The sequence below is a fragment of the Macaca nemestrina genome, chromosome 3, assembly GCF_043159975.1.
Source record: "Macaca nemestrina isolate mMacNem1 chromosome 3, mMacNem.hap1, whole genome shotgun sequence".
Taxonomy (NCBI): Eukaryota; Metazoa; Chordata; class Mammalia; order Primates; family Cercopithecidae; genus Macaca; species Macaca nemestrina.
In genome coordinates this window covers 49,022,161-49,037,435 of record NC_092127.1, presented here as the reverse complement: position 1 = coordinate 49,037,435, position 15,275 = coordinate 49,022,161, and the positions used below count along the sequence as shown (strand labels likewise).

The window sequence follows — 15,275 nt, the reverse complement described above, 5'->3', positions numbered from 1 at the left end:
GCGCGTGCTGCGCGCTCCTGCTCCGAGGGGCTCAACCGCCTCCAGGGGGAGCCGCACAGCGAGCCTGTGCCGCCGCCGGCCGGTTGTGGAGTGAGCCCCGCTCCCGGGTTAGCCGAGGAGGAATTCCTCCTGCAAGTCTGAAGATTTTTCCTTCTCTGAGCGCCCGCCCTCTCTGCAGACCGTGCGGTTCTACCTCCTGTTGCTCAATGCTTGGGTCCTGAATTTTATGTAAATCATATTTATGAACAACGTCCAGTAATAAGTGCAGCAAGATTAGGGCTCTAGGCTTTCTCTAGAGTTCTAGATGTTAACAGATCTGCAGTCGTGGTGATTAATAAGGAGCTTTCCTGTCTGGTGTGTGTATATGACAAATACAGATATGTTAAGTGTTAATAAATACATTGTATATAAAACAATATGTTCTTTTTCTCTCCAACAACACTATTAATAAGAGCTGCTAACATTTATTGTGTTCATTGTGCTCTAAGGGGCTTACATTCATTGTTTAACCTTCATAGCAACCCAGGTGATGAAACTGATGATAACTTGCTCGAAGTTACACAACCCGTAAACAGTGGAAACAGGATGTAAATCAGGTCTGTCTCTCCCAGAGCCTGCAGTTTCAATCACATTGAAATAAAACTACAGCATAAACGCAGTGTTCAATCACAAGCTGCTTTGCCTTTTATATATTGGATCATTCAGCTTTTACTACTTATATTTTACAGTAAATCTTGACTTTGAATTTGGTATAACACCAATTTAATTTTATCAGAAGATTAATTAACAATGTTTGATTGACTTGTGAGACTAACACCCTTGTTGAAGAGTCTCAATCTTGAAGGACTGGTGGCATTCCGTGCACACCGTATCATTATTGGCTGGGGTCAAGATCACTGAGTTTTTTTTCACATTGCTTCACTAATTAAGACCAGCATTTCTAAACTTTTGACTTTGTCACCTCTGGGAGAGTGTTTGGATAGTGTTAAAATTTACTGGTTAAAAAGACATTTGAGATACTTTGTAACAATATTATACCCTTTATTTCTTTCTTCCATCCTGACTTCTATTATTCAACATACTTCTGTGGCCCATAACAAATACACTTGAACTGCTAGAGAAGGATTTTTTTAAAGGATCCATTCAAAGTTTGCAATGAAGAAGCTGAAAACTAAAGATGTAAGAATAGTGAATTTTTGTAAGATTTAGCAGTATCTTCTTGGTCACATAGTACTCAAAACCTTGAGAACTTTTTTTTTTTTTTTTTTTTTTTTTTTTTACTCTTTGGCTGCTACATTCACTGCCTCCATAAATTAAACTCTATCTCCATAAAATCATCTAAAAGAGGTCCTCACCCCCTTCAGCTGCTGTGCCATTTCTCTAGTTTAGATTCTCACTCCTTTAGAAACTGTTGCTCAGAGTTGTCTAACTAGTTGCCCCCCTTCAGAGCCTCCCACCTACACTTCATAGTTGAATCCTCAGCTCATTCAATAGTTTCCAATGACCCTTCATTACCCACAGAATGAAATCTAATCTGTTACCTTGAAATTTAAGGTCTTAACATATTTCCAAAATTATCTGCCACTTATTGAAAGGATGATTGAATATAATATTTATAATTTTGTTTAATAGGCAACTTTTCATCAGAATAATACAGTGTGATAATAATGTCAAAGAATAATCTGAAAATGAGACCGGGGTATGACTTTTTGAGCATGAGGTAGTGTTTAATAATACAAGGGGAGGAGTCTCAGAAGATAATGCTGAATGGTAGAGTTGTGAAGTGTTCTGACACATCAAAGTTGAAGAGAGATTTGGGAAGAGACCAAGGCGATGTAATCAAGATTGGAGGGACCAGAGTAATCAGAAATCTAGAAAAACATAAAAAGCAGGAAAGGTGACGTGGCATGGTGACTCATGCATGTAATCCCAGCTCTTTGAGAGGCTGAGGCAGGTAGATCCCTTGAGCTGAGCTGCCTGAGACCAGCCTGGGCAACATGATGAAACCCCATCTCTACAAAAAATACAACAAAAATTAGCTGGGCATGGTGGTGCATGCCTGTAGTCCTAGCTACTTGGGAAGCTGAGTTGAGAATGGCTTGAGCCCAGGAGGCAGAGATTGCAGTTAGCCCAGATAGTGCCACTGCACTCCAGCCTGGATGACACAGTGAGACCTTGTCTCAAACAAAACAAACAAACAGAAAAAGGCAGAAAGTTTCATGCTACTTGATGGAACAGAGTGATGTCCTGTTGGAAGCCTGTTTTGTAATCAAAATCAGAGCTGTGTTTTATTAATGGTCTACTATGTGCAAGTTGTTATATGCAGTTGACCCACAGGTATCATCCTTATTTTACTTATAAGGAAATAGACCCCAATCAGTTACATAACTTATTCACACAGGCCTTAAAATGTAGAGTGAGGATTCAAAGCTTGTGCTCTTTCCACAACACCTTGCCACTTGAAAAATGCAGAATATAGGAAATGCCTCTGATTCTCAGGATTAAAGAACTATGTAGAATGAAGTTTTAACTCAAATACAACGAAGGGACTCAGAGCCTAGATAATTCAAATAATACTTTAAAATGTTTGTATAGTTTCATATATTTTGAAATGTGCTTTTTAATGGTGCAGAGAATAGAGAAAAGGAAACAAGTATTCCACAAGTATTTCCAGTGGGTTGATTTTTATTTTTAAGGTGTATAATTATGTCTATGGCAGAAAATAATCTTTTCTTTCTTATATTTATACTTATTTTCTGAGGTTTTTTCCCTTATTGCTTTAACAAAAATATCAAACAATAGTAAATAATAGTAATGACAATAGTCATCGTTGTTTTGTTCCTGGTTTTTCCCAGAATTCGTCTGGTTAAACTATATAGTTGGCAGAATGAGCCCATGCTGAATTTTTATCTTGTGTCTCAAGATAAAGCCCCCCAGAAATGCCACCCGACTTCAGGATTTATAGAATGATATACAGTCATAGTTATCAAAGAGTTATCAAAGAGTATTAGTATCAAGACAAATCAATGGGACAGAATAGATTCTATATGGACTTACATGTGTATGTATTATGGCCTAGATATGGTTGCTTTGTCCCAACGAAAACTCATGTTGAAGTTTGGTCCCCAGTGTGGCAGTGCTGGAAAGTGGGGCCTAATGGGAGGTGTTTGGGTCATGAAGGTCCTGTTCTCGTAGGTGGCTTGATGCCATTGCAGTAGTGAGTGAGTTCTTGCTCCGACGAGACTGGATTCATTCCCATGAGAATGGGTTGTTATAAAGCTAGGTGCCCCTCAGGATTTTCCCTCTTTGCATGCTCTGCTTCCCCTTCAACCTTCTCTGCCATCTTTTGGCCAAGCACAAAAGCCTCACCACAAGCCAGAGCCGTGTCCTTGAACTTCCCAGCCAGTCAAACTGTGAGCTAAATAAACCTCTTTTCTTTATAAATTACCCAGTCCCAGGTATTCTGTTATAGCAACACAAAACAGACTAAGACAGTGTGGACAAAGGTATACATGCAGTTGGTAGAGAAAGAATAGTCTTTTCAACAAATTGTGGTGGTACAATTGAATTTTCACATGTAATAAGTAAATTTTTCAATCCATACTGCACAGCACATATAACAAAAGAGACTGGCAGCAATTTCCCCTTGCCTTAGATATTTGTGGAACTTTGAACTTGAGGGAGATGATTTAGGGTATCTGGTGTAAAAAATTTCTAAGCAGCAAAGCACTCAAAAGGTGACATGGGTGTTATTAGAGGCATTCAGTTTTAAAAGGGTAACAGAAGATAAAAGTTTTGAAAATTTGCAGCCTGACAATGTGAGAGAAATGAAAATCCCCACTGCAGAAATTTGCATAAGTAGCAAGAAGCCAAATGTTAATCCACAAGACAATGGGGAAAATATCTCCATGGCATGTCAGAGGTCTTCATGTAAGTCCCTCCCATCACAGGCCCAGAGACTTAGGAGGAAAAGACACTTTTGTGGGCTGGGCCCAGGGCCCCCCTGCTCTGTGCAGCCTAGGGACTTGGTGGTCTGTGTTCCAGCTGCTCCAGCCATGGCTAAAAGGAGTCAAGGTGCAGCTCAGGTTGTTGCTTCAGAGGGTGGAAGCCCCAAGCCCTGGCAGCTTCCAGGTGGTGTTGAGACTGTGGGTACACAGAAGTTGAGAATTAAGATTTAGGAACCTCTACCTAGATTTCATAGGATGTATGGAAATGCCTGGATGCCCAGGCAGAAGTTTGCTGCAGGGTCAGGGGCCTCATGGAAAACCTCTGCTAGGGCAGTGACAAAGGGAAATGTGGGGCCAGAACCCCCCACCCAGAGTCCTTGTGGGGCACCACCTAGTGGAACTGTGAGAAGGAGGGCCACCATCCTCCAGACCCCAGAATGGTAGATCCACTGACAGCTTGCACTGTGCACCAGGAAAAGCTGCAGACCCTCAACACCAGCCTGTAAAAGCACCTGGAGGGAGGCTATACTCTGGAAAGCCACAGGGATGCAGCTGCTCAAGACCATGGGAACCCACCTCTTGCATCAGCGTGACCTGGATATGAGACGTGGAGTCAGAGGAGATCATTTTGGAGCTTTATGATTTGACTGCCCTGCTGGATTTCAGACTTGCATGGGGCTTGTAGCCCCTGTGTTTTGGCCAATTTCTCCCATTTGGAATGGCTGTATTTACCCAATGCCTGTACTCCCATTGTATCTAGGAAGCAACTAACTTGTTTTTGATTTTACAGGCTCATAGGTGGAAGGGACTTGCCTTGTCTCAGATGGGACTTCGGACTGTGGAATTCTGAGTTAATGTTGAAATGAGTTAAGACTTTGAGGGACTATTGGGAAGGCATGATTGGTTTTGAAATGTGAGGACATGAGATTTTGGAGGGGTTGGAGCGGAATGATATGGTTTGGCTGTGTCTCCACCTAAATCTCATCTTGAATTGTAACTCCCACAATTCCCAAGCCTCATGGGAAGAACCTGGCGGGAGGTAATTGAATCATAGGGGTGGGTTTTTCCCATGCTGTTCTTGTGATAGTGAATAAGTCTCATGAGATCTGATGGTTTAAATAAAAAACAGGATTTTCCTGCACAAACTCTCTTCTCTTGTCTGCCACCATGTGAGGTGTGACTTTAACCTTCTGCCATGATTGTGAGGTCTCTCCAGCTACGTGGAACTATAAGTCCATTAAACCTCTTTCTATTGTAAATTGCCCAGTCTTTGGTTATGTCTTTATCAGCAGCATGAAAATGGACTAATAAATATATAAACCAGTGGGGCCATCTGGGTCTACATTTGGGGTGGAAAGATTTAGAGCTGGGTTTTCTACCATTTTACACACACACACACACACACACAAACACACACTATTTTAATGGAAATAGAGACCTAAACTTTAAAAATTATAGAAGTTTTATAATATAATTTATGGGACTATATGCTTGATGTGGGTAGGTAGGTTGTTTCAAACAATATAAAAAGTGCAAAAGTCATAAAAGAAATTATTAATATATTTGACTATCTCAAAGTTGAAAACTTTTTTATGTCAAGAGACAATACAAAATAAGTTTAAGACAAAAGACTTTCTGAAAAAAGTAATTTTCCCATATATGACAAACTATTAATATTTGGTTTGGGAGTTTAATTAGGTTCCTGCGTGTGTTTTAAGAACCTCACATTTAAATGAAGAAGAAGAAGACAAATAGTTCATTAAAAAATCAGGAAAGATATAAATATGTGAGAAAATTTAAACCCTACTTGTAATTCGAGAAAGGCAAACTAAGACTATAACAAAATACTGCTTTCACTAGACTGGCAACAATTTCAAAGCTCACTAATAGCAAAGGTCAAGGCTTGGGAAAACTGCTGCTTTCAAACACTACTCTTGAGGATACAAGTTGATATGGCAATTCTGGTGGCAATTTGGCAGTATCTGTTAACATTAAAAGTGTTCATACCCTTTGAGTCAGCAATACCAGTTCGGATTATATTTAAAGTAGGAAAAAGACTCTATGCTCAAGTAGGCACACAGAAGAGTGTTCATTGAAACACTGCTGTAACACTAAAAAAAAATTTAAATAGTAATGGATCAATTTCTGCATTAGAGAAGGAAATGCTAAATAAATTATGCCTATTCATATTTTGGAATATTATGTTGATGTTGAAAAGAAAGAATTAAATCCATGTTGGTGACACAGAAAAAAATTAAGTAACAAATATTGAGTGAAAAATCAACTGACATTTTAACCAAAGGCTTTTAAAAATCCAAAGCAATACCACACATTTTAATAAGTACATATGTATGTAAATGCATAGGAAAAGATGCGGTAGTATTCATGCCAAATTGAAATCAGAAATAGTTTCTGGGAAAAGGACTAGGATTTTGGTTGGTTGTCAGGTAGAACTTTTGCCTGGTTGGTAATAGTTTTTTTTTTGTTTTTGTTTTTTGTAATAACAAGGATATATTTATGCATTAATTGTACAATTAGATAAATAACATTAAAATTATCATAGTATAATATTGTTCTTTACTTGAAATGAATTTCCTATTTTTATTTTTCAGTAGTTTTTAATGGTTAGAAATGAGTGTTGAATTCCAGTACATGCTTTTTCAACCCATGTTGAGATTATTAATACATAAATTTCCTGAATTTGAGACAATCTTGCATTTGGGGAATAAGGACAACTTCTACGGTCTGAATGTTTATGTCGCTTCAAAATTTGTATGCTGAAATCCTAACCCCCACAGTCTGGTATCAGGAGGCCAGGACTTTAGGAGTTGGTAAGGTCATGAGAGTAAGACCCCATGGACTCTCTTTCCCCTGCCATTATATGAAGACACCGTGAGAAGGTGCCATCTTTTGAGGAGCCAATCCCTCACCAGACACCAAATCTACCAGCACTTTGATCTTGAACATCCCAGCCTCTAGAACTGTGAGAAATAAATTTTTGTGGTTTAGAAGCCACCTAGTCTACGGCATTTTGTTATAGCAGCCAAACAGAATAAGACACCAACCTTTTCATAACTGATTATTCCATTATTTTGTTTCTCAGTTCTATTTATGAAGAGTTTCTTTAGCCTTTTAACATATGTATCCATAATTGAGATAGTCTATAATTTTTCTTGCCTGAATCTGGTAACAGAATTAAGTTTATTTTATATAATGAATTAGGAAGTTTTAAGAATTCTCTCATGCTCTGGAATCATTTATATAGTATGAAATTTTATATTGTTTTTTGAAATTTTGAAAAGTTTAACTAGTATAAATTTATGGGCTTTTGGTGGATTGGTTCATTGAATTTTCCTGAGTTATTACTTATTTCTTCAGATTTTCCACTTTCTGCTATATAATTTTAAATACTTTTTTCCCAAAAAACCATTCATTCAATGAGATATTCAAAGTTGCTGGATGCACGTTTGTAGTAAGGGAAGCCTGTTTTCTTGAGGAAGGAGCCTACAACATCAATAGTTGTGTATATTACGATTCTTTCCCCAAATTTTCCCCAGAGCAACCAAGGAGACTATGCACTAGCTGAAGGGAAATATCCAGACCTTCTAGAGTTTTTAAAATACTGTTTCTGAACTGACACTAATTCCTAAAGACTCCAGGCACCATCATGTACTTCTGTTCAGCTTGCAAATTTATGGCGGTCACATGCTAGATGGAGTCTTGGCCTAAGTCCCCATGCCAAAGGAGTCCAGTGAAGTCACAGCCCCCTACCTGTAGTATTTATCTAGTTCCAGAATATGTATTAGGGCTAAATATATGCAGTAACTAACAGAGTCCCTCATGTTTGTTCCCTGCTCCATGGAATGAGGGCTATGACAAGATATCACCTCATGAGAAACAAGTTGCTGTACCCTGGGCCACCCCACAAAAAGAAAGAGACACAACACTTGGCAGGCCTCCTCAGATTTGGGATATGACATACACCACATTTCCTGGGTATCTATAAAACTGCCAGATTTGACTGGGGCCTATAAGTTGCCACAGGTTCAGACTACAGAAGGAGTGTCCCTACTACCTGGGCCTTATGACTCAGGAGATTCAGTGGCATTAGAAGTGTAAATGGCCGATAAAGACACGGTGAGGAATTTCTGGTAAGTTCTAATAGGAGGATCACAGAACATACCACTAGGATTTTGCAATAAGAGATGCTCTCTTCTGCTGACAACAATTCTCCATTTGAAAAGCAACTCCTGGTGTACTACTGGATCTTGATAAATACTGAATGCTTGCCCGTAAGACATAAAGTGGCCTGAATTGAGGTAATCTGATTCACCAAGTCACCAAATTGGAGAGATGTGATCACGTCTAAGAAGCATAACAAAACTGCATATGCTGGTGGCTCAGATTCACATGGCTCTTTATTGTTTTTCTCTCACTCTGCAGCTATGGCCTGATGAAGAGGCCTCTATGACCAGTCAACAATGAAGGAAAAAGTACCACCTGGTTTGTGGATGGATCTGTCCTGCCATATTTGTAGCAGTGAGAAGTGGACAGTTGCTACATTACAGCCCCACTCAAGGAAGTCCTGGAGAGACAGGGGTGAGCTGAAATCATTCCGGTGGGCAGCCTTAATATAGATCTTCACTAATATGGGGACTAGCAGATAGACTGGCTGACCTGGGATGTAGAAAAAACAAGAATGATATACTGATGGCGAGGCAGGTTGTAAGAGGTTTGTGGATGGGTTTCTTGGAGTGGGCACAGAGTGTGAAGATATGTATGTTCCACATAAAGCCCCCCTACAGGTATCCATTGAGGAAGTTCTTAAAATCCAGATGGATAAGAATATCCACATCAGCCTCTTTGGTCATCAATGGAAGCTCAAAGGCCCCATATAGAAAGTGACCATGGAGGCATGGATTTAATAAAATGGGCTCTAATTCACAAGGGTGATCTAGCTACCAGTGTAACTGAATTCTTAACCTGTCAACAGCAGAGACCAATGCGGAACTCTTGCTGGAATTATCTTTTATGGGGATCAGGCAGAGATGTCTGGCAGTATTTTGAGTACCTGGAATTCTTTCATGATGGAAGAAGCAGCTATTTTTCCTTACAAGGAGAAATACACATTCTGATTGTGGATTTGTCTATTCCCTTTCTGCCAGAGCTACCATTTGTGAACTTACAGAATGTCTCATCCATTGCCATGGTAGCCCACACAATATGGCTTCCAACAAGAAATACATATTATAAGGAGGAACTGCAATAATGGTCTCACCCCCATGGATTCACTAGTCTGACTATGAACCACATCACCTAAAAGAAGTTGCCTTGTTAGAATCATGGAATGGCTTTTGGAAGACTCAGTATGGCTCCTCACGAAAATAACATCTGGGAGATTGGGGTGCTGGTCTACTGGATTTGCTATGTCTTAATCTAGTGACCAATGTAGGAAACAAGGGTGAGGGGAAAGTGTGCCAATTACGTTACAACAAATCCTCTCCTGAACACAATTTTTGTTCTTTTCCTCATGACTTTCAGCTCAGTGGGTTTGAAGGTCCTAGTGCTCCAGGGAGGAACGCTTTGGGGAGGGAACAGTCATAGTTCCATTAAACTAGAATCTGAGGCTGTTTCTTAACAGTCTGTACTGGTTAACCAGTAGGCAGGAAAGAAGGTTAGTGTACGGTGTGATTGATCTTGATTACCAAGGAGAAATTAGGTTTCCGTTACAAAATGGGGGCAATAGAGAACTATATCTAAAACCCAGCACTTCTTAGTAAGTCCTTACTCAACCGTATTGATCAATGGAAGATACGTCCACCAAGGACCCAAATTCTACAGGAAGAAAAGTTGAGTCACACCAATTTTCATACTATCCCTTCCATTCAAGAATTGGGAGAGGGTAAGAGGACCATAAAAGAGTTATCAAAGAAGGAAGTTTGAAAATCAACCCAGGACTCATCACAAACCTCAGAATGGGTCTCGTGATCTGTTTCCTTTGGCTTCCTTTTTTTCCCTTTGCTACTTATGTGGAAGCACAGGTGGTAGCTAAGATTTTAGGTTTCAGGTAAGAGTATAACTGACTTGGCATCACCTCATAATGATATGTTACTGGGGATTTTGTGTGAATACATTTTTCACCAGGGCAAGATATATGAACAAGAATATGTGCTAACAAAGGGAGTGAAATATGCTAGATATTTTCCGTTTGCCCCACTATGTGCCACTATATGTAGTCTCTATCCTCTTTCACTTTGCTCTGTGAGCCATGCAGGTGGCCTTTATGGATGACATTAATGGTTTCTATGGAGTCAGCCAATGAAAGGCATTGACAAGAAACTGGAGGAAGGAAGGATGAAGCTTTTCACTAGGCTTCCTCTCTAGTGGTAAGTACACCAATGCCATCACATATGGTTCTTCTCATTGAAGATCAGGTACAGGCTTTTTCCTATACCACTAGATTCTAATGTAATTGGCACACAAAGGTAAAAGAAAGCATCAAAGAAAAGCTTTTCTGTAAGAAGCTTTCATGAGGACATTTTTGCCTTTTACATTGGGACCCTGCTTTCCTTTCTGCTTGCTTCCGCTCCTGACCTTCCTTGTTTGCGGCTATCATTAAATCAGCCAAGTCCTACTCTTGCTTCTAGTCTTGGCGTTTTAGCTCAGAAAGTGAGCTAAACAGATCATTAACCTGACCCATTGATGTGAAAATTTGTAAAACTCCAAGTTTCTGATATATGTTTAATTCTTATTCTCAATTTGGAATGTTGTTTCAGGGGGTACTTATTTACCTATTTTAATGAATATATTAATGAGAATTCAGAGTGGAAGGCTCATGTACTTTTATTCACTTCTTACTAGAAGTATTAACAAACATTTATTGAGCATCTTCTGTGTCCTAGGCAGTGTGCAAAAATTTTGACTGACAAACACATGGCTCCTGCTTTCAAATAGCTAATAATGTAGTTAGGGAAATAGACAAATAACCAAATATCTATAATATATGAGAAATTATATAATAGTAGCATAGACAAAATGTTATGGGAGCATAAAGTATGTTGTTACTCATTCTTCCTAAATGAAGAAAACTTCATCAAAGAAGTGCCATTAGAACTGTGTGACAAAGGCACAGGAAATGGACATTCTGGCTATCATGGTCACAGCACGAAGTATCCAGAGAATGGAAACTAGTCCATTGTAGTTAGACGTAGAGGGCATGAAAGTGAATGTCAGAAAATGATTCTGGAATAGTACATTGGGGCCAGTTTATTGAGGAGCTTGAATGTCAAGGCAGATAATTAAACTGTATTCTTCAGATAGAACCGTCAGATTATTTTAAACAGCAGAGTGACAGGATTAACCCTAAATTTCAGGAAAATATTTAGTTGCAATGTGACATATTGAGTGGCATGCAATTTGATGACTTTTGACATATATACCCCCAAGAAACACTACAAAAATAATGAACATATTAATCACCCCCAAATTTTCCTTGCCCCATCCCTAAGCAATCACAGATTTGTTTGCTGTCATTATTGATTAGATTGCCATTTGTAGAATTATATATAGATGAAACTATATAGATGTACTCTGTTTTGTCTGGCTTCTTTCAGTCAGCATAATGATTCTGAGATCCATGAATGTGTTTGTGTGCATCAATAGTTTGCTCCTTTTTATTGTTCGGTGGTATTCCACCATACAGATACGAAACTGTTTATACATCCATCTCTTAATAGACATTTGGATTGTTTTTAGTTTTTGGCTGTTATAAAGATGCTGATATGGCTGAAATGTGTGTCCCCTCCATATTTCATGTTGAGATGTGATTCCAGTGTTGGAGGTGGGGCCGAGTGGGAGGTGACTGGATCATGGTGGCAGATCCCTGATGAATGGTTTAGCACTATCTCCTTTGTAATAAGTGAGTTCTCAGTTAGTGTATGTGAGTTATGGTTATTTAAGAGTCTGGGACCTCCCCATTCTCACTCTCTTGCTCTTGCTCTCACCATGTGACATGCTGGCTCCCCTTCACCTTCTGCTATGATTGTGAACTTTCTGAGGCCCTCATCAGGAGCTGAGCAGATGTTGGTGCCATGTTTATACAGCCTGCAGAACCATGAGTCAATTAAACCTATTTTATTTATAAATTACCCAGTCTCAGATATTGCTTTATAGTAATACAAAAAAGGCCTAATACAGAGTTATTTAAGTCTCTTGAATAACTAGGAGTGGAATGGCTGGGATGTTTTGTAGATACATGGAATTGTATCTTTTTTTATTCCCACAAGCAGTGTATGAGAGTGTTTATTTCCACATGTTAAGAACCAATTCATTGCAATTTTCTTTACTTTTTTATAGGAAATAAGTTGAACTTTTTCAAAGGCTTTTTAAACATCTGTGGAGGTAACCATGTGATTTTTCTTCTTAGTCCTATTAGTATTGTGCACTCTAATAGTGGGTTTCCTAACAGAGTCCTAACAGGTTCTTGCATTCTTCGTATAAATATCAAGTCATGGTGTGGTGTTTTTTTTTTTTTTTTTTTTTTTTAAGTGTTGCTAGGGAATCTATTTCTAAATCATATTTTGGATTTTTGCATCAGTTGTCATAAATGATGTTGCTCTCTACTTTTCTTTTTTTGTGCTACCATTACTATGATTAGGTACTGATGTTATATTTACATCATTAAAATAATTTGAGAATTTTCCTTATTTGCCATGCTCTGAAACAATTTAAAAATATTGGGACTATTTGGTCTTTAAAAGTTGGGTTGAATTTCCCTGTGCAGTCATCTGGATCTGGTGTCTCTTTGTGATCATTTGTTTTTTCTCGATAATTTTCTCTATTTCTTCTATGAAAATTGGTTAGTTTAAGTTTTCTGCCTTTTCTGGCATTAATTTTGGTAAACTGTTTTCTAAGAAATTATACATTTTATCTGGGCTTATAGAAAGAAGACTAATTTCAGCACAACAAAAATCTGTCAGCTTATATAAATTTTCTCATAATTCATCACCTGAGCTACCACTAAAATGAACGCAGTGTCTAAAAACGTAAACCAAGGCTATTTTTTAAAAAAGGAAACATAAAGAGATGTGTTCCCATGGGAATGCCTGCCCAGATTTATCTTGGTAAATTTGTTCACAATTGTCATAATCCTACCACAGGGTGAAAGTTCTATGCAAGAATACACAATTAACTCTGAGACATTTTTACACACCTATGTTAGTAGAGGGTATCTCTTTCTCCTCTACCCAAGAGTGGAGCCACATTGACTATTTCTATTAATTACTAATTATTAGTAGTAATATTTGTACATTGCTATTTACTCATATAGTCAATAACAAATAATACAGATGTTCTTGGCTTTTTTATCTCAATACTTGAGAGAAATTTTGGCCATAGAGATAATTTTACTTATATCTCTAATGTTTGCAGAGCTTCTATTTGCTTCAAAAGTTGTTTTATGAAAAAAGATTTCAGGAGAATCTGGTTTCTAAAACTTATCTATTATACATCATCATTTGTCTTCATGTAGGTTTGAAGAAGAGTGATTTTAATGAAGCAAAATCAGCATAAATGCTATAAAACAAATGCTCAAACCAACCAATGAAGCACTATTTGCTCTGCTCTACTCTATATTACGTGTCTGGGGTTCTCCAAATCTCCCCTTCCTCATGTATCTCAGACTAATGACCATGGGTGGTAAATGATATCCTCCAAACATCCACATTTGCAAACAGCAGGGGTGAGGATGGAAGTTAGGGGGCATCTCTTCTGGCTACATTAGAAATATTTTCTAGAAATACTTTGTGCTGACCACCCAAATACTCTTAATCATGAATAATTTCTTCAGGGACTGTGGTAATTGGTTTGGACTTTTAAGGCTGTCTTTAACTTCCTTCTCCCTTGTTTCTTCTAGCATCTTTCACTCTCACTGTATCTCAGTCAGGGTTCAAATGCCTCTGAGCACTGCAGCAGCATTCCCTTGGAATCATCTCAGCTTTCTCTTGACATTCAGCAGAATGTTGGAAAGGCTTTTCATATATTTATCCTAGCTTATGGTGCCAATCGTTTAGGTATTTTGTTCTAGTCTTCAACAGGATAAGAAGTCCAAGTAAGCACCTTTTCAAGGAATGTTGCTCTTTTCAAGAAATACTATTCTGGGACTTTGTTTCAATTCTTCATATTATCTGGGACTACGCTCTGGCAGATTTAATTTCCAAAGTTCAAAATTTAAGTCAAATTTAAAATCTTTGTAACATACGTACAATATCTTATTTTCCTCTCAAAAGTGAGAATGAAATGGAGACACAGAAATAGTTCATCTTTCACATTCTCTTTATAAATTGGTATCTGATACAGTTCACACCGAGGCGAATGTGTGAGATCTTGGCACTCAAGAATAAGGCAACAATGTGAAATGAAGAATTTCACAATATTTGATTAAAGGATAACAAATATCTCTTATTATTGCTCAAAATAAATAATATCTTATAAAATAACATCAAGAAGAAAAATAGATTTTAATGGGCCCCTGTAAGAAACTGATGGATCAACCATGTATAAATTAGTAAGGAGTGAAAAGATTTCAACGACCAAATTAAAAAACCTGATATAAGAGAATCTTGCACTCAATAGATAGGAATATTTTTAAAAGATATTTTTAAAGCACAAAACCAACACTTTTAAAAACAAATGAATATAACATGTTTAAAAGGGAGTATACAGAAACTATACATTCTTTCCAAAGTCATGTGGAACATAAGGATTCACAACATTTCTCAAAATTTTATCACATAGGTAAAGTTCTATAACCACTATGCAAGTAATTTAGAAATTAACAATAAAAGATGGAGAAACCAATATATTTGGGAAAAAAACTCCCAAATAATCTGTGTGTTAAGAAGGCAATAATGAGAGAAACTATGAAATCTTTAGAACTAAATGACTATCAAAATACATATGTATCAAGATGTTTGATAATCAGTTCAAATGGCACATAGGGATAAGTGTGTAGTTTTAAATGCATTTATTAAAAGATAAGAAGACATTGTGGCATTGTCAGATCCAGGCTTGTTTAAATTTGTGCTTTCTATTTCTTTATTTTCTTTGTGTCTTAACAAAACGGGTAACAGCATATACCAGTTCACCCAAAACTTCTCTGCGACAATAGCAAGCTTTTGAACTTTTAACTGTTTATTGAAATTATGTGATGGTCTCACTATTGGAGTCAATAAAGTATGGTTCTTAATTTTAAAAAAAATCTCCCCTGCCTTTAGTATTTTTAAATTAAATTGCGATAGGGTAAAAGCAATATAAATCAATGTTCTATTT

General features: G+C 37.8%; 1 protein-coding gene and 1 long non-coding RNA gene across 4 annotated transcripts in view; one reads left to right on the top strand and one right to left on the bottom strand.

Moving 5' to 3' along the window:
* The first annotated feature begins 316 nt into the window (after positions 1-316).
* Positions 317-15,275, top strand: part of LOC105493282 (uncharacterized) — a 23,602-nt gene continuing 8,643 nt past the window's right edge. Inside the window, exons 1-3 of one of the 2 annotated variants that reach the window (XR_011620941.1) lie at positions 317-354; positions 8,391-8,546; positions 10,222-10,333. This is a non-coding gene — a long non-coding RNA (uncharacterized lncRNA). Of the gene's footprint in view, positions 355-8,390; positions 8,566-10,221; positions 10,334-15,275 lie in introns of both variants that reach the window. The other variant, XR_011620942.1, reaches the window with a different exon arrangement.
* The window catches only part of LOC105493281 (MGAT4 family member D), a 51,583-nt gene continuing 51,344 nt past the window's right edge, over positions 15,037-15,275 (bottom strand). For both annotated transcript variants that reach the window (XM_011760815.3, XM_011760817.3), the window contains exon 11: positions 15,037-15,275. This exon is cut by the window's right edge and continues 185 nt beyond it. The gene's annotated coding sequence lies outside the window, so the exon portion shown is untranslated.